Source organism: Schistocerca nitens, unplaced genomic scaffold, assembly GCF_023898315.1.
Source record: "Schistocerca nitens isolate TAMUIC-IGC-003100 unplaced genomic scaffold, iqSchNite1.1 HiC_scaffold_466, whole genome shotgun sequence".
Lineage (NCBI taxonomy): Eukaryota > Metazoa > Arthropoda > Insecta > Orthoptera > Acrididae > Schistocerca > Schistocerca nitens.
This window is the reverse complement of record NW_026045999.1, coordinates 3,351,294-3,377,047: the sequence shown is the minus strand read 5'-3', so window position 1 is coordinate 3,377,047 and position 25,754 is coordinate 3,351,294. Positions and strand designations below refer to the sequence as shown.

Below are 25,754 nucleotides of genomic sequence, written 5' to 3'. Positions count from 1 at the left end.
TGATTTACAACTTGCTGGTTATGAAGACTGAAGTCTCACTGTCATTAATGAAAAACAAAATTCAATTTCACAGAAAAAAAAAACACTCACAAAGATACAAGACTATCAGTTGCTGCTGTTACTTAGTAGCATTTGCTTGTGGTATACAATTCCATTCTGAGCACGGTAACTGACATATCTTGCTTTCTTCACATAAATTTCTAACTGTCAAGCGAAGCAACTAAGACAATGTGAATTTACCAAATATGTCTATTTACTATAGACAACAATTATTTTAAGAATGAAGAACAAAAGATTAAACTGAGTCTGGAGCTTACACTCTTGAGGTATATCAGAATCTATTCTGCAAATTCATTAATATATGGAATAATGTAATATGTTCAGAATTATATTCTCAGCAATGTATGCAAGGGCAGAAGAGAATTATTTCTTAATCATACTGGTGCCCCTTCAATCCTTAATCTATAGACCCATATTTGCTCATGGTATTTAGAAAAGCACAACACGAAGATCCACCCCTACAGACAGTTTTTTTTTTTTTTTTTTTGTCAGTTTAATTTGTATTTTTAACAACTGTTTCCTTATACAGTCATCTGTTATCGACCCAGTTCAAAGCAACACCTGACTCTTTACCCAGGCACTACAAAATCAGACACTGCAGCCTGCAGGTTGCACAGAAAAGTAAATGATTTTTTATTGTCAAGATTTAACACCTGATAAATTCCTCTAACAAGATTTAGTGAAATTACTTTCTGATGTAAGAGTATCCATGACAATCTTCTGTGGAGTTGTGGTGTGCCGGATTTTGGCAGTGGCAATTACACATACCCATTACGCCTTACACAATCAATTACATTTCCCATATCCTTCCAGAAAGGTAATGCACCACTCTTTCACAAAAATAGTTTTCAACGTGCACATTACTACAATAAGAAGTTAACACTATTTGCTAAACTATGGAGCAAATAGGCACATTGAAACCCCACGGAAAACGCAACACAATCAATTCCCTGTACAGCATTCTCTTTCATTCCATCATAATCAATCCCTGAAATTCTGTCTTAACGTGGGCAAATGAATCGGATGTATCGACAATACAACTATTCGCGCTACAACCTGGACGAGCTATGCACCGGATTACAATGAACTCTATTACCGTTCCTAGTCATCCCTTCACTAATATTCTTACCGAACATCGCATGCACAACGCAAGTCAATATAACAATATTAATGTAGCGGGTGTGCGAACTTCATTAAGTGCCTTTTTTCTGTCAATCACGAAGTATTTCACACTGACCTTCACTTTTCTCTAACTACCATACCGTTTACAGAAACGTTTCCGGTAATTTCAGACAACATGTCAAAATTTCAGCTGGTTCTTTTGATAACTCACGCGAGACATTTAGCAATTTTATCGGACAGGACGTAAACAGCAAGCACATGACGTACATACACATCGATCTGGTATTTCTCGTAACTGACGGGCAGAATAGGTACGTAATATGCACTTATGTATGTTTAAACACTAATCACCTCCTGTTAGAAATGCGGAAACACAGGCTCACTGAAAATAACAAGTGCTTGGTTCTGATAACATAACCTGAAATAAGAGTCTAGTGCAGCAGGGGATACAACCCGTCGGCATTGAACAATGACGTCATTCCTTAGTCATAGATAGTAATGTCTTAACTTCGAGGCATAGATAATAAAGCAGCTCTGTGTTCTAATCATGGAGGTATAAGGAGGGGAGATGGCACTATGGCCGTCTGCTGTACGTCTGTTTGAAGTCGGTGGGCGTGGTCGGCCGCCATGTTTGATTGGTGAAAACAGTGACAGGGCTCTTGTTAGAATTGCGTGTTCTTCATATTTAACGTTTTGTCTGCGAAATAATTTCAGATGATGTTGAGTGTTACAATGTTTACATGCATAACACAACGTCAGAATAGCTTTTTCAGGCGTTTTCGTTTTGTTTTTAATGCGTTTTTGCCCCAGCTATACAACTGATTTGGTCTCGTTAACTCAAGTGTATCTTTTGGATACGAACTTAGAATGATGAAAAATAAGTGTAGAAAGCTCTTTTCAAACTCAATCACCTTTTACTGTATTTGTGTCGATGTAAGCTGAAAGCAGAACCCGAAAGCTATGCTAGTTTACATACCGGATGTTCTTCCTCGTTTACACACTTATACAAAATTTCATTTGTAAATACAAACATCGTTTGTGCTTCGTCAAGAAGAATAAGCATATGATAGTGCTTTTGTGAATGTCAACACAGCAAACTTGTACAAGTACACACAATGGGGTTTTCAGTACCATTGTAGTTTAAACATCTGAACACTATGAAATCGCGACTGTTGTTCTGTGTGTGATTATTAATAGCACAATAGGCCTATATGTCAGATGATAATTAGGAAACCTTCCTTTAGTGTATAAGTCAATACGTCATTAAGTAGCAGTTTTGATGCTAATCATGAACTGCTAAACAAATCTCAATTACACAAATTTGTGTAAGGGACAACACTGCTATTAAAATCACCAATAGTTAAATTAGGATGCCCTGCAAACATGCATGCTCAAATTTCAACCTGCAAATCAAGCTGAACACTTGCTGATGATAGGTACTTATGTGAAATAGTCTGAAATTTAACTGCAATGTGTAAAACATAATGGAAAAGAGTGAGGCACCTTGACTGTTTCAACCTACCTCTTTTTTTATATGCTTCAATGTTGGCTCAAGCAAAATATCTTAAACCAGTGCTACACTTTGAACCATTTCTTGCACATAGCATTTAAACTAGCATTAGATTTACACAATAATGTTTTATCACTCACCTTTTACAATTACTGTAACATACCACAGACTTCCATGGGATAAAGTTGCAAAAGTAAAGGATAAAATAGGAGAGAAACAGTAAATGGCATACTATGATGTTTTGTACATTTCATCTCACTAAAACACATTTTAAAGTACAAATTATCAAGCTGTGTTCTTGTATTATCAAATTGTAAGTGTTTCAATCTCATTATAGCTTATCCACTAACATTCCATATGATCATATGTGAAGTGTGAGACTAACAAAATTTTTGGGAAAGTCAAACAATGTAGTTGAGAAACATTTTAATCTCTTGGGATATAGTACAATATTAATATTGACATTTGGGTTACAACAAAGCACTTACATTATGTTCAATGTCCTCAGGTTACACAATATGTTTTGTGACAATAACAAGCCAACAATACAATTATATCTGGACAGTGTTATAACAAATGTAAAATTAAATAAGTATGGAATAGGCTTTTTAATATTATGTATCTATCAGAACATGTAGTATGGCTAGAATTGGTGATAAAAAATCCCACAGAACAATGTGAAAAAAAACACTTTCAGATCACAGCTGTGTATCATAGGAGTGGTCCAATTTCCTGGATCAATTTACAAATGAGCCCTTGAAAGCCATAGTGGTGTAAGTCAAGAAATACAATTTTCCTTCTGAAACCACTAAACTCTCATTACAATGAACTCCGTTACTAAATGCAGTACTCTTTAAACTACATGTAGCTACAAATTAAGGTAATCATTTCATCATCAAAATACACCACAAATAAAAATTGTCCAGCCGTTTACAAAATTCACAATGGCTATATATACCCTGGAGAAGAAACTGTTTAATGCACTGCCACCAGAAGCACACACTACCTCATTAAAATACTTCAGAAATGTTCTCCAAAAGGGGGTAAAGCCTTCATATGTACCCTCAAACACAGCTTTAAAAGGGAAAATTAAATAACAGAGGAAAGAAGTGTGGAAAGCAAAGTTCACAAATTAATTGACCTTTAAAAACAACTAATTTGGTGTATGCTGTTCTCAATTTCTTTTCATGGAGTGAATCTCTTACACATTTTGCAGTATGTTTCTGACGTGTCAGCAGGTACCTTTTCGCAATAGCTTTGATCAGCAATACCAAGTGATTATCTAATGGGTGCTGATCCTTCATGTGCTCTCCCAATTCCTCAAACACAGGTTGAACAGAAAAGTGCCAAGGATCTCTGACACACATTTAGTATTAAGATCTTTCACAGGAACCCTCCTATTTCCAGCACTGTATTTTCTAAATTCCTTTTTCAGAACACATACAAATGTCCACAACATCCTCAGATGGTGAAATCAAACCACCTCTACTCTTTCTGTGTATAAGAGAACAGACAGTATGACTCCCTTCCCCTCGCAACACTGACAAGCATGTTTCAGACTGTAAAGTTCTCTCTAAGTGACGAACCACAAATCCTGAAATATAAACAACAATATGGGTTGCCACTTCAGAGAGAATCATTTCAGTTTCAACGTAATCATGATCATGGCTCACCAAATGGGTTTCCATTTCTAATAATTGCCTACGTTCAGTGGTGAAATTGATTTGTTGTTCTATAGTCTGACCACTGTATGTCAAAATAGGGATCTCTTCCAGGGCTATACAATTGCCTCTGTCTGATTCACGAATTTCATTGTGAATCAGGAGCCTCTTATAGGCAGATATGAACTGTCGAGCTGTTGGATTGTTACTCCACCCACCACGACTACGGATTGCACTAAAAAACATCTCCAAATGATCTTGGGAGCACTTATAAATGGGGAGGAACTTCAACAAAGGTGCAGAGGATTGTGGTCCAAGCTTTGTATAGAGGTGCAAGACAGTAGAAATACACACTAGGAAGCCAATGAAACCTGTTTTCCTGTTACTGTCCACAACTCCTTGTCCCTGACACACAGTAAGTGTTTTGATGTATGTCTGAGCCTCCATTAAAAATTCTTTAACAACCTTGAAATTATGAACATTCAAAGGCTGCTTCCACTTATTCTGCAGAAGGCTTCTGGAATTTAATATATCAAACAGGCAGTTGAATATCCTTATAAATTTTATTGTAGCAGAAGCATCTTCAAAGCCTGATATCTTCATATCGCAGCAGTACTGCATTGCGTCTGCCACAGAAGTGCTGAGCAGCTGGGCTGCTAACCTAACTTTCATTTTGTTATTCACAAAATTGATGTGGCTACTCGTAATGCTGTTGCCTAAGTGGAGACCTTCTTTCACTTGTAACTTATGCAGTAGTTCAAATAGGTACCATGAAATTACATTACCTTGCCCATCCCAAAAATGTTTTCTCTCCCCTAATGCATTTCTTACAAGTTTTAGCATATGGGGTGGATCTAACAGAAATGCAACTTCAAAATTGTTACCCTGAACAAAAAAGGTGATCTTTAATCCATCAACGTCAGTATTGCACCCCAAGCATTTGGCCATAGACATATTGGAGGCACAACCGTCACACGAGAGAGACACTACTTGAATGCCACAGGCACTGGCAAGGCTAATGCATTGTTTAACCAAATGAGTTTTCTGCTCCCCAGTCAATCCACATGTCAAAAAATACCCTACTGGTAACTTCCATGACCCATTAATTCCGACTAACATTAATACAAAGGCCTCTTTAGCTACAGGTAAACTATCCATAGAAACAGAGGACCCCATATCTATGTACCCATAATACTGTGTTCCATCAAATTCTATGTGTTGCCTGATTGCAATTTCATCCATTAACAAACTACATATAATTTTATTAGTCTGGTCCTGATGAGAAGCTTTTGCTTTAATAATGGCAAATGCCTCCGTGGTAAAGCCAGGAGCACCATCCACACCCTGGTACGACCTTGCTAGTGTTCTTGGATGTGGCAGACACGTGTCGTAGCAGCGTCTAACATATTTATATGCTTGTGGGGAATAAAAGTTTAAGGTAAGAGCAAACGAACGTAGCTCAGGGCTGGAAGTTCTAGGTACACTCTTACAGTTTGCCTTTGCTGCCTGTCGTTGCAACAGCTGCTTGTGCGTTCCAGGTATGCTTGCAATAACACTTAGACTGTCTTCATTCACAAAATGTTTTTTTCTCAGTTCTTCCATCACTGTACTCAAACATGCCACTTTTTTTATTAAACGGCGCTTGGATTGCTGAAGAACTTTGACTTTCTTCCTATAATTTTCATTTTTTGTCAGCAGCACAGACACATCCCTCTTAAGATTCCTCACTATTGGTGTTTCTTCCGGATTTACATCCAATGGTATGGTGGGATTAGCAGGATGAGAAGCTTCAGCCTGAAAGCCACTGGTAGTGGCTTCATCTTGAGTTCTGCATGTAGAAGTTAAATTAACTGTACATTTTGATGTCTGCTGCCTTTGTGTTGGTGGTCGTCTCTTCTTCTGTTCCTACAGAAAACAAATAAAAACTGTTCAATTACACCTTACAGCCTACTTATAATTATTTGCATTCCATAATGCATTTACAATATTTGTAGATTCTGATTGGACTTGTTACTATTTATTTGCACTACAATGACAGTACAGAAACACCTGTGGATGTGAGGGGATAAGAAACCTGCCTTTATGAAAAGCTGCATTTGGGGGGGGGGGGTGTCGATGTACTCTCAGTGCAGTAAGAAAGTGCCAATTAGGTGGTTTTGATCCACTGTATGTTTTGATATTGTAGCAATATACACTTGAACATATGATATATTAGACAAACTATCTTACACAATTAAGCACTTTTTTCCAATATGATAATTTGTCACTGCCCATAACAAGAGTAAATGCAATGCTGTTACTGGGGCATTTAAGCAGTGTTCTTTCACTACAGACACCAATGCTTACAGGTGTGAAACTATTATCAAAGAATACTGATTCAACTTGTTAAAATTTTCCAAAATGGATGATTAAGTAATTAACGGACGAAAGAAGTAAAATTAAATATGACAAAGAGGAAGAGCAGATTATGGCAGTTATAACTTGACTTAATGCCTGAAGTCTTATTACACAGAAATAAAATTACACAAAACACAGAAACTCTCATGAAAAAAATAGAAATTTACGCCAAAAAATGTGATAAAACTATAAAAATATTGTTACATGGAATAACTCCACTGTAATCCGCACATGTTATTGGTTATAGACAAAAACACAACTGAAATTAGAGGCCTAATTAAAACATTCATACTTTCTGGCATTGTACGTTTATTTCCTAGTTTTACAGGAATTCAGAATAATTATGCTGATTTCACGTAGACTACCTTTTGTAAGTGAGGTGGAAAGGCAGGAAAAATTGATGGTACAGCATTTTCCCTGATCCGAACACTCGAAACTGAAGTTCGGTCAATATCTTCTTCTCGAAAATGCTGGGAACATATTTTGCTCCATTTGTTAGGTATCCAGTCTTTCCTTCTTACCATATGAACCCACAGAGCTCTACGAGCTTCATTGATCGGAAATCTGAAATAAAATAAGAAGAAAACAGTTTCACGAAACGTAAACAACGCCGCACGTCTCACGAATATAAACGACAAATATTTTACGAACGGGGCCACGTACGCATGGAACGTGATTCCTTTTAACTTGGTAGCACTATTCCAACGGTTAGTACACCCGTAAACAACGCAAACCGGCATTATAAAATGAAAAAAACTTCCGCAGCTCTACACAGTAGCACAATCGGAAACGAGTCTTTTGACCAAACTGCAATGGCGGAGCTCGGTTTCTGTCGGCTTCAAGTTTGTGACGTCATGGCATCTCCCCTCCTTATACCTCCATGGTTCTAATAAGCGCTGTCATTAAAATAATTGAATGTGAATCTAAAAGCGATCGCTTGATATTAGATACAGATGCTTCAGTAGCTGATAAGAGTTTTTTGGCTTTTTTTTTAAAAAAGTCTCACGAGATAGAATAAACTGATCCTACTTTATTAAGCAATCAATAAAAAAAACTAAACTAAAACATAACAGCAAAAGACAAATGAAACACAAAGGTTAAATAAACAATCAAAACATATAAAATGAAACAGGTTGCAAATGTAACGTACGTGTATTTCCACCTATTCGTAAGTAGGATCAGTTTATTCTATATCGTGAGATTTTTCTTTTTAAAAAGCCAAAAAACACTTATCAGCTACTGAAGCATCTGTATCTTAGGATCAGTTTATTCTATCTCATGAGATTTTTTTTTTTAAAGCCAAAAAACACTTATCAGCTACTGAAGCATCTGTATCTTCTAATGGGTGCGGGAGTTCCGACTCACACCCACCTACCTCCCCAGGACTGACATACATGTAACGTGATGTATTCTTTGCTAGTAATTTCATTCATTTCTTTCCATTGTATTTTGCGAAGAAATACTAAGATACAAACACGCGATATCGTTAACGTGAAAATACTACTGGCCCTTACATATGTGAAATAAAGTTTATCTCTCTCGCATTCCTTTGTTTCTCAACATTCTCCTCAGCTCTTTCATCTTTGTAATACATGCTCTCTGGCGACTTGTGACGTCATTGTTCAAAGCCAACGGGTTGTATCACCGGTGGTGGTTGTATCCCCTGCTGCACTAGACCCAGAAGCGTCTCGCGGGCCCCGAGGAATCATGACGTCACATCATGACATGACGTCGTCTCTCACGCTAGCCAATATCGCTGGTAGTTTTCGAAACGCGGATATTCTTTGAACATGACATGCTAATGCATTGTGGGTGGGTGTGTATAATGGCGGGTTTTGTGATTTCTGTGCGTTAAAGCTTTTCAATCACGGAAAAAATTGATAATACGTGCTGCAAAAGCAGATGTTTGCAGAGGAGAAAGGATAGTTGGGTCTAGTGCAGCAGGGGATACAACCCGTCGGCTTTGAACAATGACGTCATTCCTTAGTCATAGATCGTAATGTCTTCACTTCGAGGCATAGATAATAAAGCAGTTCTGTGTTCTAATAAGCACTATCATTAAAATAATTGAATGTTAATCTAAAAGCGATCGCTTGATATTCGGTGCATCATTAAATGTGTGATTTAATTAACTTAATTGTTTGTTTTTTATTCGTCCGGTACTTAATATTTTTCGTAATGATATTGAGGTAATGTGGATTGTGTTTTTTGGCTTTTTTTTAAAAAAAATCTCACGAGATAGAATAAACTGATCCTACTTTATTCAGCAATCAATAAAAAAAACTAAACTAAAACATAACAGCTTTTGCTGTTATCTTTCCATTTCGTTTTTTTACTGATTGCTTAATAAAGTAGGATCAGTTTATTCTATCTCGTGAGATTTTTTTTTTAAAGCCAAAAAACACTTATCAGCTACTGAAGGCAGCTACAACACTACGAAGAATCGCTTCTCGGCTTCTGACAAGATATTGCTTAATAAAGTAGGATCAATTTATTCTATCTCGTGAGATTTTTTTTAAAAAAAGCCAAAAAACTCTATTGCTTAATAAAGTAGGATCAGTTTATTCTATCTCGTGAGATTTTTTTTTTTTTTAAAGCCAAAAACTCTTATTACGTACTGAAGGGAGCTAGAACACTAAGAAGAATCGCTTCTCGGCTTTTGACAAGATATTGCCTAATAAAGTAGGATCAGTTTATTCTATCTCGTGAGATTTTTTTTTTTAAGGCAAAAAACAGTTATTAGGTACTGAAGGGAGCTGCTTAATAAAGTAGGATCAGTTTATTCTATCTCGTGAGATTTTTTTTAAGTCAAAAAACACTTATTATGTACTGAAGGGAGCTAGAACATTAAGAACAATCGCTTCTCGGCTTTTGACAAGATATTGCTTAATAAAGTAGGATCAGTTTATTCTATCTCGTGAGATTTTTTTTTTTTAAGTCAAAAAACACTTATGCTTTTGACAAGATCAATGTTTATCTCTCTCGCATTCCTTTGTTTCTCAACATTCTCGTCAGCTCTTTCATCTCTGTAATACATGCTCTCTGGCGACTTGTGACGTCATTGTTCAAAGCCGACGGGTTGTATCCCCTGCTGCACTAGTCCCGGATAGTTTATATTCCAGATAATGGACGGTAAGTAACTTCCGTTAGTAATCTTATAATGCTCAAGAAAAGTAAAATGTATGGTAAATCTACAGAAATTTCATTCTTTCTGCCTATAGTATTCTGATGCATTATGTTACCCAGTAAAGTTTCTTTCAATGCATCTATGTGGATTATTTGTGGTAATAGCGTATTCTCATAACAAATGGCTTCGGTATTTAAGTTGCAGTCATCGTAACTTTTTACTGATCAAAAAGTGTGTAGTAACTGTATTCTAACGTCAGTAACCTGCACATTTGAAAACTTTTGAATGTTCAAAATTGCATCATTCATCATAGTCAGTATTTTTTTACAGTAGAATAGGTATGAATTGCAATGACTCAATCCAGATTTGTGAGTGATGTAATCTGTTTTTGTAATGGATGTTTCAGTTTCTGAAGTGAAAATCCAAAGAAGAGAAGACAGCGAGAAGTAGCTTTTTGTCAGTTTCATGGTTTATAGGCCTACTGGGGAAACTCGCCATGTAAAAAAACGAGTAACGCATCAAGCTTGGTACCTCTATGGTGATGTGGAAATCCGAGCGTTGTTAATAAAGAAATTAATTCAGTGTGTGTGTGTGTTTCTTGATTCCTTTATCATGTTGCTTATAGTAGACCAAATTTAATTAAAATAGCCAGGTGATAATTTCAACATAAATTGGACTATGTGCATAGCTGTTTCTAATGGCTTTGCTGCTTGTCAGAGGCAAAGTATGAATATTTACCATCCTCTGGCATGTGCGTTCACTAGTCATTTATTGCAAAAGAAATCACTGACTGAAAGCATAATTTGCTTGGTAGACATAATTGGAAATGACCTTTTTAGTTATAATTTTACGTTTTTAGATTATAGTACTCCCTGAGAGATTATCGTCTGCTTTTTTGACCCTGGCATGACTAGTAATGGATGTTTCACCACCAGGTTAGGCCTACAGCATTAAGTGTCCTGCTCTGCTGTGAGCAGCATGGTAGTCAATTTGTTAAGCAGGCATTTGTGGCTAAAAAGAACAGCTAGAATGCTAATTACTGTTACAGGAATTATCCTTTACACAGTTAAATATGTATCTAAAAATGAATTCATGAATAACTTTGTAGTCATTTAATCGTTTGGGTTTGTAAGACATTTAAATAAAAATACTGCACACCCAAAAATAGTCTGGAAATGGCAAGGAATATCAAATATAAGTAAATATATTTCCTCAGTAAGATAAAAGTGTAAAATTGCTGATACCTGGTTGTTACCATATCACTGCTGGTCCCAGCAGAGCAGTCTGCTGTGACCACCGGCACATTCATGCCAGCCAACGGGTTAATACACAAAACAGGGGAGTGCAAGACTTGGTCCGTAATTCTCATTGGTTGAAGCAACTAAAATCAAATTTCTGAGGTGTACTGAAACTGTGTTATTGGTATATTCCCCAGCATGATTTAAAATTTTTGCATTGAAATGGCACTGACAGTGCGTAATATATTTTGCAACTGAGAATAGATACTAAAAAATTTATGTGGAAATATATTTCAAGACACCCTTTCATACCAAACCTGACAATTATATTGACACACAAGTAAACCACCTGAATGGCACACTGGGTTATACAAGCATTAGCTGTAGGTGTAGGAGCACAGAAAACTTTTCATACAAATTTTATTGTAAAGCACACTAAAGTTAAGGGAAAGGTGCAATGCCTAGATGAGATAAACTTGGACACGCAAGAACTGGTTTTGCTCAGATATATGGACAATTAACTGTAGTATTATATGACATACAACACATCTGAGGTGCAAATTTGTGGAGAGGAGAGATTGCATTTAACCTGTTGTGTATGGTGCACATTTTGTTACAGTGCTGGAATGATGTCATCCAGATTTCAAAATTAGTGGTCTAGTAATGAAACTCTCATCAGTTTTAATATTTAAAAGTAAACATGCCTGAAAAAGGAAGCTGAATTAGGACTTTCAATTAAATTGCAAAAATGTTCTTGTTTTGCACATTCACTGTGGATGACACTTAAAAGCATGGTGTTAGTAGCTCTTATTGACCTTTGTGTCAGCCACAGTGAACATGTTGAAGGTTTTAAAGTAACAAAGTAGATGTTGACATTGAGGTATTAATGGATGATGGGGCCGGCCGGAGTGGCCGCGCAGTTAAGGGCGCTACAGTCTGGAACTGCACGACCGCTACGGTCGCAGGTTCGAATCCTGCCTCGGGCATGGATGTGTGTGATGTCCTTAGGTTAGTTAGTTCTAAGTTCTAGGGGACTTATGACCACAGCAGTTGAGTCCCATAGTGCTCAGAGCCATTTGAACCATATTAATGGATGACAGCAGGAAACAGCAATGAAATAATGTGAATTACTTAAACCAGGAATTAAACAAGTCTACATAGCTTTGAACACAGCCAAAAAATGGTTGGTTCAAATGGCTCTGAGCACTATGGGATTTAACTTCTGAGGTCATCAGTCCCCTAGAACTTAGAACTACGTAAACCTAACTAACCTAAGGACATCACACACATCCGTGCCCAAGTCGGGATTCGAACCTGCGACCGTAGTGGTCGCGCAGTTCCAGGCTGTAGCGCCTAGAACCGCTCGGCCACCGTGGCCGGCGAACACAGTCATTTCACACTTCTTATTCACTGCATATTTGTGTGCTATAACTAATACAGCAACCTTTTACTTTCTCATCTTTGATCTGGAACACGTGTCACATCTTACTTGTTTTCCTAGAGCAACTCTAGGTTTACAAGATCCACATTTCAGAATTCTGGTAATTGCTAGTCCTACCTCATGCTGAAAGTGTGGGTTGATAGCTGTCTCTTCAGATATGATCTCATCAACTGCCATTTCGGAAACTTGAAGCAAAAATGTGATTATTCAATTTTCTGTCAGTGATGAATATATCACTAATGTATAAGTATATTCATGATGGTATAGAACAGTGCAGGGCCATCTTCTGCTGGGTAGACTAAACTGTGCACTTCACATCCAGTGCATGAATTTCTTCATAGGTGGTATCATAGTACACTACTATCTCAGACTTGATTGTTGCGATGCTCAATGAAACAGCATTATGCCTTGAAGACACTAAACTAACAGCCTTCTTAAGTTTTTGAATGAAGGATATAAGAAGTTATATATCCAAAAACAATTAAGTTTTACATTTTGCTGTCAGGAACTCTTGGAATCTTTCCTTTTATTATTATTTTGTACATGTGTTGGCTTTTTGTTTCCTCTTCCCTGTTTGACAAGCACATCTGATTTGCTTAATGGGGATATTTATGGTTACAAAAAATAAATAAATAAATATGTGGATACAATGCAACCTGCAAAGCAAGATCATCCTCCAAAACTTTACGAGCCTAGGAAATAAGCACAATGATTTGGACATAGTAGCATGTTTTAATAAACCAGATGTTTCAGTTATTACTGAGCATTGGTATACCAAAAAAGAATCTTATTATGCACCCATTAACAAAGAATTTCTGCTCATCTTTCAGTAGGGATATCAAACCTTATGGTGATGTTGCAAAAAGTGGCAATAATTGGTGCTCAAAGATGTAATTCCTACGTGTTGAAGGTGTTACACAACTTTCTGCAATAAGCTATAGATGGGAAAGGAAACATAATTTTAGATATAGACAGACCTCCATCTGAAATAACAGATTTGTTTTAGCTAATCTCTATCAGTTGCTTGTAGAGAGAGATAGTAAATACTAAGGGAAAACGGCTGGTAATTATGCTGATAATTGTTCACAGTTTAATAAAACCTTATCTAACACAAATCAGTTTTCACTCATAAGGATGGCGAGTGGCACACACAGATCCAACATTACTGATAGGTAATACAGGGTACCCAGGACTTTGTACTGGGATACTTTCTTTTGTTGATTTGTGTAAATGACAAAATACTGCTCCTCAAATTCAAGGATAGTTCTGTATGCTGATGCTACAGCCGTTGCATGCAAGTGTAAGGATCGTGAGCAACTACAAAAACTATGAAACTGTATTACAAATGAAATAACTCAGTATTTCTATGAAAGTCATCTCATTGTCAGCACAAGATAGCAGCAGTAATGGATTTTCACCCCACAAGACAGATTTTTAAATTCAGTTGTGCACTGGAACTGATATTGTCACCAAAGAAAACTACTGCTTGGTTACAGTTAAACTTTCTATATTTAACATGTTATAACATGGAAATAAACAGTCCTTATCAGAGCCAACTTTAACTATCATATCTATAAATATTGAAGGCATATCATCAGCCAAAGAACATCTGTTATCCAACCTATGCCGTGACAAAAAATGCAACGTCCTATGTATACAAGAGACGCATAGAGATGAGCGACAGAGACGACCAAAACTACCGGGCATGAAGCTAGCTGCATAAACACCGCACTCTCAGTATGGAAGTGCTATATTTGTAAGACCAGGACTTCAGATAATCAGTGCTCACTGCACCGTAGAAAATAACATCGAAGTCATTTCAGTGGAGCTGAGTAACTGCTTGGCTACCTCTGTGTATAAGCCCCCTTTGGCTGCATTTTCCTTCACACCACCCAGGAACTTCCATAACAGCAAGATGTCTGTAGTAATCGGTGACTTTAACAGCCATAGTCATTTGTGGGGATACTCTGAAGATGACAAAAATGGGGAGGCAGTCCTCTCCTGGGCTGAATCCTGCCAGTTGTCTCTTATACATGACAGCAAGTGGCAGCTGGCAACGTGGATTTAACCCTGACCTCCTCTTTGTGAGTGAAGATATCACACAGCTTTGCTCCAAATCAGTGTGCTCGCCCATACCAAAGATTCAACACAGGCCACTACTGTGTCAAGTTCTTCCAGCAATAAGGCCACAGGAGGTGAATTTCAAACGGAGATACAATTTCAAGAAAGCTGATTGGAAAAAATTTGCTAAGATGCTGGACAAGGATATTAAGTCTGTGCGACCTATTCCTGAAGAGTATGACAGCTTTGTTCAAACTGTCAAACATTGCTCCTGGGCATCAGTTCCAAGAGGGTGTAGGACAATGTATCTGCAGGGTGTGACACCTGAAACAGCTGCTCTGCTGGACGGATACTATCGACTATATGAAGAAAACCCTTATAGCGAGGAGAATTATCTGGCTGTGCAAAATACTCTCTCCTCAATCTCTGAGGCGAAGAGAGAACAGTGGATTAAACTGATGACAGAATGTGAGATGAGTAGAAGTAGTCAAAAGGCCTGGAGATTGTTACGACACCTTAACAATGATCCCTCCCAACCCAATACGCATACAAATGTGAAGGCAGACCAGATCGCATACCAGCTTTTGAAAAATGGTAAACCTGATCATACCAGTAAAATCGGGAGACGAACCCTGGAAAGGGAGCCCGAACAAGAGGGAAACACACTGTCTCAACCATTCAGTTTGAATGAGCTCGACTCAGCTCTAAATAAGTGCAAAGTTGGAAAAACAGCAGGGGTAGATGACATAAGAAGTGAACAGATCAAGAACTTTGGTCCAGGCACAAAGTGCTGGCTACTCGAGCTAATGAATAATTGTGTCAAGAGCGGCAAGATACCAAAATCTTGGCGGAAAGCAAATATTATAGCTATACATAAACCAGGGAAAGACCGGGATGACCCCAAAAGCTATAGGCCAATCTCCCTCCTCTGCCACCTGTATAAAGTATTGGAAAGCTTGATCCTCCAAAGAATTACAGATATGATAGAACCATTACTGATCCCTCAACAGGCAGGATTCAGACAAGGGAAGAGCTGTACAGCACAGGTGTTGAATTTGACACAGCATATAGAGGACGGCTTCCAAAGGTGGCAGATAACAGGAGCGGTGTTTATAGATCTTTCAGCCGCCTATGACACTGTCAACCACAGACTCTTGTTGTTGAAGCTATACAACCTCACCAAGGACTACAAAGTAACCTGTCTAATTAGAAATCTTCTGCAGAACTGAAGATATTTTGTGGAATATCAAGGACAAAGAAGCAGATGGAGGCAGCAGAAAAATGGGTTGCCACAGGGCAGTGTACTGGCACCCACCCTCTTCAATATATACACTAATGACCAGCCGTTACCAGAAAGAACACAAAGATTCATATGCAGATGACCGAGCAATCATAGCACAAGATCACAGCTTTGAGAGGGTGGAGCGGAAGCTAACTGATGCTCTGAAAGAATTAACTGCCTACTACAGGGACAATCAATTGAAACCAAATCCTTCTAAGACGCAGACCTGTGCTTTCCACCTCCGAAACAGACAGGCTAGTAGAACCTTGCAGATAGATTGGGAAGGAACCTCTTTAGAACACTGCAAGACTCCAAAATACCTCGGAGTCACTCTGGACCGTGCTCTCACATATAAGAAACACTGCTTAAAAACAAAGCAAAAAGTGGCTGCCAGGAGCAATGTGGTTAGGAAGCTGACTGGAACAACATAGGGAGCACAGCCAGACACAGTGCGCACATCCGCATTAGCCCTCTGCTACTCTGCAGCTGAGTACACTTGCCCAGTATGGTGCAGATCTACACATACAAAGAAAGTTGATGTTGCTCTGAATGAGACATGTCGTATCACTACGGGTTGTCTAAGAGCCACATCTGTGGAAAAACTGTACTGCTTATCCGGCATAGCGCCCCCCCCCCCCCCCCCGCCGGACATCCGAAGAGATACAGCAGCACGGAGTGAAATGAAGAAGGCATTAACATCCGAAGCCCATCCACTAGATGGCCACCAACTGGCACAGCAAAGACTTGTGTCTAGAAAGAGCTTCCTTCACAGTACAGAACCACTCGCTGACACTCCACATCAACACCGGGAGAAGAGATGGCAGGTCAGATGCCAGCATCTGGAGGAGTGGCTGATCCCGCAAGAAGTATTTCCCCCAGGCCACACAGAGAAATGGTCCACTTGGAAATCACTCAACCGCCTGCGTTCTTCTGTCAAAAGATCCAAGAGTAATCTGGAGGGGTGGGGCTTCCAGGTGGACTCTCTCCAGTGTGACTGCGGAGCTGCCGTGCAGACATCAACACATCTACTACAATGCACATTACCTCCAACTGTGTGCACCATGGAGGACCTCGTAAACGCTACACAAAGTGCACTGGACGTTGCAAATTTTTGGGCATCCACTGTATAGATTAAAATTACCTTATGTTTGACAACACAATCTGTGTCTAATCATTTATTTCATTCTTGACTAGTTTAATTTATAAACCATAATGTATGTATGTATGTAGTAATGTATCTAATATTGTTTTTTTTTTTTTTTTTTTTTTTTTTTAGTTTGCTTCTGACACGATAAATAAATAAAATAACATGGAAACTAATTACCGCCGTAAAAGAACATAACTTGGTAGCATTATCGTCAGGGACATGTGGAAGAGAGAGAATGCAGAATCAATTCAATTGAAACACTTTTAATGTGCTGCTACAGTACACCATACCATTACATACCAGTACCATTACTGGTGATGGTGATGGAGGCTGTTATGAAAAGCTTGCGATATATGGCAAGTTAACAGAACTTTTGATCCATGTGAGTAAAATTATTGTGTAAAATCGATAGTGCAGCTTCTTACAGAAGTCTCTTCAGGGCCTTCGGAGTCTTTCATTTACATGTCAACATATTTACTCCCTAATAGTATTTGTTGTCCATAATAGGGGTAATTTTACTCTGTTCAGTGAAATGAACTTGCAAAATACTGGAAGGAAATGGAATTTCACATTCTGATTGAAAGTCTTTAAGAGGTTGCTGCAAGACATCAGGCAGAAAACTGAAAATCTTAAGATATTAATAAAATACAAAGTAAAAAAATTATTTTATTAGCCTCTCCTTCTATAATTATAATTAAACGTAATGTTCTTACTCAAGGATGCATATGATAGTTAACACTAAGGTTCAAATTAACAGGGTTTTAGTGTTACCATTATATGTAGGGCTGCCAGTACTCATTGTAAAATTCTGAAATGCTTTGTACAAAGTATGAGAGAAATAGCACTTGAATAAAAAAACCATTTCTAGCTTTCAGAGTCATTACTTCCTTCCTCTGGGAAGATGAATATGTTTTGTGACTGGAAATGAGGGGAAGATCACTTAGACCACCCGTATCGAACACTTATGTGACACATTCATGAGTACTGCTCCAAAGTTTGAGATCCATATCAGATTTAAGCAACAAATTGAAGCAACTCAGAGGCTGGATGCTAGATAGGTTACCAGTAGTTTCAAACTATGTGCGAGTATTATTTTGTATAACACTATTGAGAAAATTTAGAAGGCATGAGAAATCAGAGCTCAGATGATAGACAGCCTTTCTTCCCTCTCTCTATCTGCGAGTGGAACGGTACCATTTGGTTGCTTGTGTAGTATGTATATACATAAAAATACGGAAGAAAATTGTGACTGCCTACTACATTAAGAAGTAATAGTTGAACTATCCTAAAGCTTCGTGATTTACTTCAAATGTTTTGTCCCACTGACACACTCTGACAATCAGTGACTTCCATCTATAGCAGTCTTACAATTTGGAGATGTCAGTATTGCTTCGATCTATTAATATTCCCTCATTGAGCTCTTTTTATTTTAAGATCACATAAACTGGATTTTTGAGAAACTACATACAGGAAGATGTGAGTGGCATATAGCTGTTTGTTTACAGAAAAACAACGATCAAAATTTAAGCATATCGGTAACACACACAGGGCAAGAGCACATATCTGGTCAAGAGCACTATACTGGATTTCGCCCCCTTTTCCCTAGAAACCTTGACTGGAGTAATAACTTTATTTGTAGCATAGTCTGAGGTCTACATTAGGTTGAAAAGCGATAATTTCGTTGACAGTTGTGGAACACAGCGAATGAGAAATAAAGGTTGTGGTAACAGACAGACATGTGTCTTTGCCTAATATTTGTTTGTGGCATATTTAAATGCACTTTCCCACATTTAACGCATTTCTCATAATAAAACTACTAGGTCATCCCCAAAAAACATATATTAGAAAATGAACAAGCATCCGACGTGTTTTGATGCATATTACGTACAGATATCGTACACAAACTGCAAACGTATCAGTGGTAGTTAGCCTACATTAGTAAGCAGCAGTTAATGCGTTAAAAACATTTAGACACATTGTCCGCAATGCGTAATATGTGTTATGCTATAAATCACTCTGCCTTTCGACCAATAATTTGTAATGAGTTGGTTTCAATCAATCACGTACGGCTCTAATATGTATCCTTGACTACGCTGCGGATTTATCATGTCACCATAATAACAGATTATTCGCATTTAAACCTTCTTTCTACATTTTATTCTGTTAACGGAAGCTTCCTTCAAACAATCTGGATTGATTTGACAGTCCAAAACAACAGCTGAAGGCAAGTGTGTATAAACACTGTAGCCAACGTGTGACGTCACTTACGTCAACAGAGGTGTTTACAATTCTAGTCACCAGGCAGCGCTGTCACGCTTTCAGCCTTTTTGATGACGTCATGAAGCGATTCCTCGGGGCCCGCGAGACGCACGTCACTAGACCCTGAAAGAATTACTTATGAAATTCAAAGGCATTCCAAATCATAACCAGAGACGTCAAAGATAATGCAAGAATTAAATGTGGAAAAAATTTATGGTTCAAATGCGCCCAATAAATGAAAGTAAACCAACACAATGGTTGTACGAACAGTTACCACAGCATCATTACAAGGTATTGGCAAACTATTTCATTCGTGGTAGTTAGCTGTAAAAATAATTAAAATTATGTGTTGACTTAGTTCCAGACTCAATATGTGTCGTTCCGTAATTTAATGTCTCTACCATCTAATCATTTCATTATTACATTGAAAAGGCAACGAAATTCCGTACAAACTTATGATACGAGCTTCTAAATTCTACAGTAGTGGTGGGCAGGAAATCGCCTATCTGTTAGAAATCACAGTGATTGAGAAGTCACAGATATCACAATAACAACTTTACAAAATGTAACTGCGATTTCAGTCACGTTTAGCAGTCGCAAGTAGCATTTCACATTCAACGCCGTGAGCGATCTGTTGACCGAATTCCGTACTGCTTTCTACGATTTCAGTGACAAGTCGCGGCTAGAATTCGCAAGTAACAACTAAAAAACGCAGTTAACAGTGCCATCTGTTGGCCAAAGTTCGTACTACGCTCATCTCTGCGACACGCTATCGAGTCCAACTGCGATTTCTGTGACAAGTCGCAACTAAGAGTCGCAAGTAGCAACTAAAAAGCGCAGTTAGCAGTGCCATCTGTTGAGCAAAGTTCATACTACGCTATTCGCTACCGAGTCAAACTGCGATTTCTGTGACAAATCGCAACTAAAAAGCGCAGTTACATTCTTTTCCTAGTGCCATCTGTTGACCGACGTATGTACTTCATTATGAGAGCCTTGTGCCTCACGAGGTCGATGTGCTGTGTGTGCATATGAAGGGCTTATTTCAATAGTGGTACAAGTCCATTTTTGTTCATTTTGAGATACAGAGTCGTAAAATTAAATGAGCGCTGAAAAATCTGCAGTTGAGATACCAGAAATATTCAAGCATATGGCTTCTTGCTAGAGATGAACATTTATTTATGTTTGTTTGGATCATTAATTTCACAAGCATTATAGACAGAAAAGTGGAGGTAATGGACTTGTACCGCTATTGACATAAGCCCTTCATATTATATGACGACATGCACAGTCAGCATCAGTTATGGTTGGTCAAACACAGCTGTGACTCTGAATGAATTATATTAATAAGAAGCAACATTGCCTTTTTCTCCTGAAAATATCACATAACGTAACAAATGTGTTTGATTCTGTTTCCAATATAACAGCTTTGGTTAATACTCCACATGCCTACAGGACTTTGCAATGTCAACACAGCAGAACTCGGACATCTGTATAAGTGTAGTGAAATGAAAACAGTATCATTGAGTTATATGAATGCCTCACTTTTGTTCCGACACAGTTCAAGACTCGGGAGAAAAGTTTTACACCTGATGTTCTACATGGCAACTTCACACACAAGACCTTTTTGCCGACACTACTACCACCTACATAAGTAAGCTTTTCCTGTGTTACTTTCAATTAATGCACTTAAGCTATTCCTGATTTAACTGGAAGATTTGTACTTCCCACTTTCATATCAACAGCCTCAAAATGCATATTGTAGACTTCGGAATATGTTACAGGTCAGTGTCACACCAAGACCGAGGAGAAAGGTGGGGGGGGGGGGCGGCATGTCACTCTCCATCAAGTGTTTACCTATAAATAAGTGGCGGAAAATTACGGGTATAGGACGGCTTAACATGTGGAAAATGAGATTTTCATTATTCACTCACTGAATTTAACATTTATTATTCCTTTAAAATCGCACAACAACTTCAATAAAACACAGTTTAATCACTCATCTGCACATTTATTTCACAATTATGTCACTTTTAAACTGCAAATCCTCTAAGAGTTGTCTTGAATCTTCACCAGTCTCTCTCAACAGCCTTGATGTGGATAGATACGTACAGCAACCAATAATCAGTCAGAACTGTGTCTGCAAAATCACAAGGATTATTAAACAATTTTTGCTGTCACTAATTACAAGCAATATGATTGACAGTGTAGATTGCTAATATTTGCTGTAATGAAAGCCACTCAATGAGGTATATTTCACATTTGCAAGAACGATCTCACTGAAGTAATTAAGTCCATCGAAACACTTAGAAACCAACCTCTCGTCTGACGAAAACTGTCTAAAGACGCAGTGGCAATTTCTCCAGATCTGTTGACAATGATATTTTGAGTTATCACTTTACTGAGTGACTCAAATGTAGTTCGGGTACCTTTGAACATAACAATACGTTAGAATCCATTTTCTAAACACGAACTATTACGGTACTGTATGGCTACTTACATATTAATTACACTATTAATATTTTCACAGTTGCTTATTTAATACAAAATTAAAGCCACGGAAGAACAAACGTAAAACATACTTACCAATGACAGGTTTGTTGAGATGCAATTTTGTGAGTGGACAGATGTAACTTTTTCATACGGTGGTAAGTCACAGAAGTCGCAGAAATCACGGAAGTAGCAGAAATCGCAGAAATAGCAGTGGCGGAGGGATACACAACCTAGGTTCCCTAACTGCGACAAATCACAGTTAAGAATAACAGATACTGAAAAGTAGCATTCACAGAAATCACTGATATCGGAAAATCGCAGTTTAGCCCATCACTATTCTACAGCCAACTGCCAATGTGGTGGTCTAAGTCAATAAATGCGGAAAAAAGAACCTTCCACGGAGATCATTCTAACCTTCTTGGAATCAGAGCTACACTTCTGCTAGAAAGAAAAATTTAAGTTGTTGGTTGGTTGATTTGCGGGAGGGGACAAAACAGCGAGGTCATCAGTCCGGTTGGATTAGGGAAGGGTGGGAAAGGAAATCGGCTGTGCCCTTTAAAGGATCCGTCCGGGCATTTGCCTGAAGCGATTTAGGGAAGTCACTGAAAACCTAATCAGGGGGGCGGGACGCGGGTTTGAACTGTAGTCCTCTGGAATGCGAGTTCTTTTTGCTATAACTGCGCCACCACGCTCGGTCATGTAAGTCGTTAGGGAAACTATATGTTTCTTTATTAATTTTTTTAATAGTTGCAAATATCGTTTTCAAATCTATAAATAATTGTACAGTATTTATGGATACTATGGTCACACAAATTAAAAAGGAGCATTATTTACCCAATCAGCAATATAACAAAGCTTCAACTAAAATAATATTGCGGAAAATATATGTTGTACTTACTAAATTTTAAAAATAATGTTACTAACGAAAACAGAGGCTCTCATCTTCTTGAAGTGTAATGTGGAACGTATGATATGTCAGCTTAATACTGTATTAGAAACCAACTACCAGATTTTAAACAAATTCAAGTAAAGCAATGCTTTATACGATTTTAGCATTAAAAGAATCCCTCATCCATAACTTCGGAACATATCAACGTGAACAAATGCGCATGTCTGAGAGTTTTCTGAAGTTAATAGTACTGTACATAAAATTGTTCGTAGTAAATCATCGTTCATGATTTAAGCCCCATTCACACGTGCAACTAATATGACGCCCAAGATGATAGCATACTGCAGTGACACCACAGATGCATGTGTAAACACACAGTTTTCAGTTACATGACACAAGTTATGCAACATTTATCTTGTGACAAAATGTTCAACTCCATTCTAATTTGTGACTCCACTTACCATTCCCACCACTGAATAGCATCGTTTGGCTGTGTCCTTTTGACTGTATTTCAAAGCACCATCGCTGTAATTTGGTTTCCATTTAGTAAATTTGTCTTGTGTGTGATGTGTGTTCTGGAGTACCAACAACGTTTAAAAACCTGTCGTTAGCAACATTATTACGCAGTCTTGAACTGTATGGAACGATCTTTTCGTGGAAGTACAAAAACCATCACTAAAAATGCAGAAGTTTAGACATCAAGGTTGCTTAAAATTATGGATGGTTGAGCCTGGAATTAATGGCATTGAGATCTCTGGGGAAAATTTAAGTGTATATGGATAGACTAATGAGAAATGAAGGTGGCATATTCCTTGCAATAGACAAAAAACTCAAATCCATCATGATAGCAATTGAAGCTGCATGTGAGAATGTTTTGCTTGAACGAAAGTTTCCAAATCATACTGTAATCATTGGTGGAACTTAAGTAATCCATTAATTGGGGGAAAATTACAGTTTTGTTAGTGACGGGGGAGGTAAGACACCCTGTGAAACATTACTATATGCCTTCTCTGAAAACTAACTAGAACAGGTAGTTAGTAACCTTGCTCATGATGAAAAGATATTGGATGTAATGGCAACAAATAGACCTGACCTCCTTGAGGATGTCCACATCAGTGACCATGATACGGCTGTGGCAACAATGATTAACAGAGTACAAAGAATAACTGAAACAATCATAAAGATATATTTGTTTAGTAAATTAGATAAAAAATCAGAAGTGTCGTATCTCAATGAGGAACTGAAAGTTTAAGCACAAGGCAGCAGCATGTAGACGAACTCTGGCTCAAGTTTAAAAGTGTAGCTGACCACGCACTGGATAGATGTGTACCCAGTAGAACCGTTCATAATAGGACTCCTCAAGAAACAGAGACTACCGCATTACAGATGTAAAACAAAGCATAGCACTGTAGATAGAGAACTGCTGAACAAAACGCGTTTGTCTGTCTAGAGATTAATGTGTGAGGCTTCCATAGCAGAGCATTGTCAGATGGTCTGTCAGCTGCCCATGTTGACAATCGATGCTGTGACGGTGAATTGGAGATGTGGAGGAATAAACCAAGCTAACCGAGGCCAGGCACACCTCATGTCCTGGTGGGCAGGAATTGTCGAGAATTGTTGTCAAATGATATTTGACAAAACCCAAAGCAATTCTGGTTGTACATAAAGGCTGTTAGCGGCACAAAAGTTAGTGTCCAGTCCCTAGCGAATGAAACAGGAACTGACATTGAGGATGGCAAAGCAAAAGCTGAAATGCTTAACTTTGTTTTCAGTTTTTCCATTACAAAGAAAAATCCAGGAGAACTGCCGCAATTTAATCCTCATAACACTGAAAAGGAGAGTATAAGATGAACATCAACAAAAGATAAACGAGGATAATGGAATGTAGACGAATTAAGTCAGGAATTAGATTAGGAAATGAGACACAAAGTAGGAAAGGAGTTTTTCTATTTGGGGAGCAAAATAACTGATGATGGTCGAAGTAGAGAGGATATAAAATGTAGACTGGCAATGGCAAGGAAAGCGTTTCTGAAGAGGTGAAATTTGTTAACTTCGAGTATTGATTTAAGTGTCAGGAAGTCGTTTCTGAAAGTATTTGTATGGAGTGTAGCCATGTATGGAAGTGAAACATGGACGATAAATAGTTTGGACAAGAAGAGAATAGAAGCTTTCGAAATGTGGTGCTACAGAAGAATAATGAAGATTAGATGGATAGAGCACACAACTAATGAGGAGGTATTGAATAGAATTGGGGAGAAGAGGAGTTTGTGGCACAACTTGACTAGAAGAAGGGATCGGTTGGTAGGACATGTTCTGAGGCATCAAGGGATCACCAATTTAGTACTGGAGGGCAGTGTGGAGGGTAAAAATCGTAGAGGGAGACCAAGAGATGAATACACTAAGCAGATTCAGAAGGATGTAGACTGCAGTAGGTACTGGGAGATGAAAAAGCTTCCACAGAATTGAGTAGCATGGAGAGCTGCATCATACCAGTCTCAGGACTGAAGACCACAACAACAACAACAACACTGAAAAGATGAGGGAAATAAGTATCAGTGTCAGTGGTGTTGAGAAACAGCTGAAATCGTTGAAATTGAACAAAGCTTCAGAGCCCAATGGAATCCCTTTCAGATTTTATACCGAATTTACAGCTGATGTAGCCCCTCTTGTAACTGTAATCAGTCACAGATGTCTCAAAAAAATTGTGCCTAGTAGTTGGAAGAAAGCACAGGTCACGCCCTTCTTTAAGAGGGTAGCAGAGTAAAATATCCTAGGTATCGATTTGTTGTAGTATCTTACAACATATTCTGAGCTCAAACATGATGGGGTATCTCGAACAGAATTACCTCCTCCATGCCAACCAGTATGAATTCCGGAAATAGCAATCATGTGAAACCCAGCTCATTCTTTTCTCACATGACATACTAAAATACACTATAATACTAGGATCAAAGCAGTCTGGTAGATGCAGTATTTATTGATTTTCGAGGAACATTTGACTCATTACCACACCTGTGCTTGTTGTCAAAAGTGCGGTCATATGGGGTGTTAACTGAATTTTGCGACTGGA

The 25,754-nt window shown here is 38.2% G+C and overlaps 1 protein-coding gene and 1 long non-coding RNA gene across 8 annotated transcripts in view; both read right to left on the bottom strand.

Moving 5' to 3' along the window:
- LOC126232187 (uncharacterized) overlaps positions 1 to 1,508 on the bottom strand; it is a 227,265-nt gene extending 225,757 nt beyond the window's left edge. Inside the window, exon 1 of the long non-coding RNA XR_007544690.1 lies at positions 1,454 to 1,508. This is a non-coding gene — a long non-coding RNA (uncharacterized LOC126232187). The remainder of the gene's footprint in view (positions 1 to 1,453) is intronic.
- Positions 1 to 1,659, bottom strand: part of LOC126232185 (zinc finger protein 665-like) — a 169,554-nt gene extending 167,895 nt beyond the window's left edge. For 6 of the 7 annotated variants that reach the window (XM_049942484.1, XM_049942477.1, XM_049942481.1 and 3 more), the window contains exon 1: positions 1,534 to 1,659. The gene's annotated coding sequence lies outside the window, so the exon portion shown is untranslated. Of the gene's footprint in view, positions 1 to 749; positions 999 to 1,533 lie in introns of those variants that run through there. The other variant, XM_049942478.1, reaches the window with a different exon arrangement.
- Between the last annotated feature and the right edge of the window lie 24,095 nt (positions 1,660 to 25,754).